At 44.9% G+C, this 1108-nt stretch overlaps 1 protein-coding gene across 1 annotated transcript in view; it reads left to right on the top strand.

Annotated features, from left to right (window-relative positions):
* Positions 1–1108, top strand: part of LOC105000762 (beta-lactoglobulin) — a 33256-nt gene that overhangs the window by 30989 nt on the left and 1159 nt on the right. The gene's annotated exons all lie outside the window — the stretch shown is intronic.

The following is a 1108-nucleotide window of genomic DNA, read 5'->3' as shown; positions in this document are numbered from 1 at the left end:
TGGAGTTTAATTCAATAGGGAATTAATCTCCAACTGCTTTACCCTAGGAGGCCCATCAACCTCCTGACTGAAATCCTGTGGGTAGATCCTTACTCTGTTTGCTCCCTTTTCTTTCTCTGCTCTACCATTATGACCTTAACTGAATTCAAACTCTTTAAAAACTGGCAAAAGTTTTTGCTAAAGACAATTTAGAATTCCAGTGGCCTCAGAAACATGGGCTCTCTGCCTACTAACTTACCAAATACTTACCCCTTCCCATCTCCCTGCACCTTCTCCTTCCTTCTTCTCATCACCTTCAAATTTCCCTTCAGTTCCCTTTATCCTTTGATTTATGTGTCACCATAAAACACTACTGCCTCCTCCATCCCTCTATGAACCTCTGCCAAACCCTTTCCATCCCACTTCAGCCTTTCAGAGTCCTCTAATCACTTCATCTCTAGACCACCCTCTGCCTGTTCAGGTTTCTTGAAGGGCATAAGGCACTTAAGAACAAGCATGCACAGTGGAAAAAAAGAATGAAGAACAGGTTGGATGTTTTATCTACTCTGATGAGCTTTAGAGACCCGCACACTTGGTGAATCCTCCGTCTGTTGCCCCACAGCCAATACACAGTCTCCATAAGATTACTCATCAGAGCAAAGAAAGTCTCAAAAGTCTCCACCACTAATATTTTTGGGGATGCTTTAACTCTCGTACTGAGTAGGAAACTTCAACTTGCCCCACTACCAGAAATATATCCTTATTATTGTAAAAAATTGTATGTTGGTCAACGGCAAGAGTCAGCTCACCACCAGTCACTTCACATGACTGACTCTCGACTGAATCATTTTCCCTATGGTCCCTCATTGACAGTTATCAGTAGGTAGGGCCCACTGTGGTGCTGACCAACAGCTGAGGAGGACAAGTACCAGTAGGTATCTCACTGATAGTTGGTTGCTTGTGGATGGGGCCCATGGAACCACTGACCAATGGCTAAGAAAGACCTGTTGCCTAGTTACAGGATGCGGAGTAATAAGGCACAGCAGTGGCTACTTTGGCTACTTCCCTGGTGGCTCAGACGGTAAAGCATCTGCCTACAATGTGGGAGACCTGGGTTCAATCCCTGGGT

This window comes from Bison bison, unplaced genomic scaffold, assembly GCF_000754665.1.
Source record: "Bison bison bison isolate TAMUID 2011002044 unplaced genomic scaffold, Bison_UMD1.0 scf7180017864375, whole genome shotgun sequence".
In the NCBI taxonomy this organism is placed as follows: domain Eukaryota; kingdom Metazoa; phylum Chordata; class Mammalia; order Artiodactyla; family Bovidae; genus Bison; species Bison bison.
Note: the sequence above shows the minus strand (reverse complement) of the source record. Positions and strands in the feature narration are given on the sequence as shown.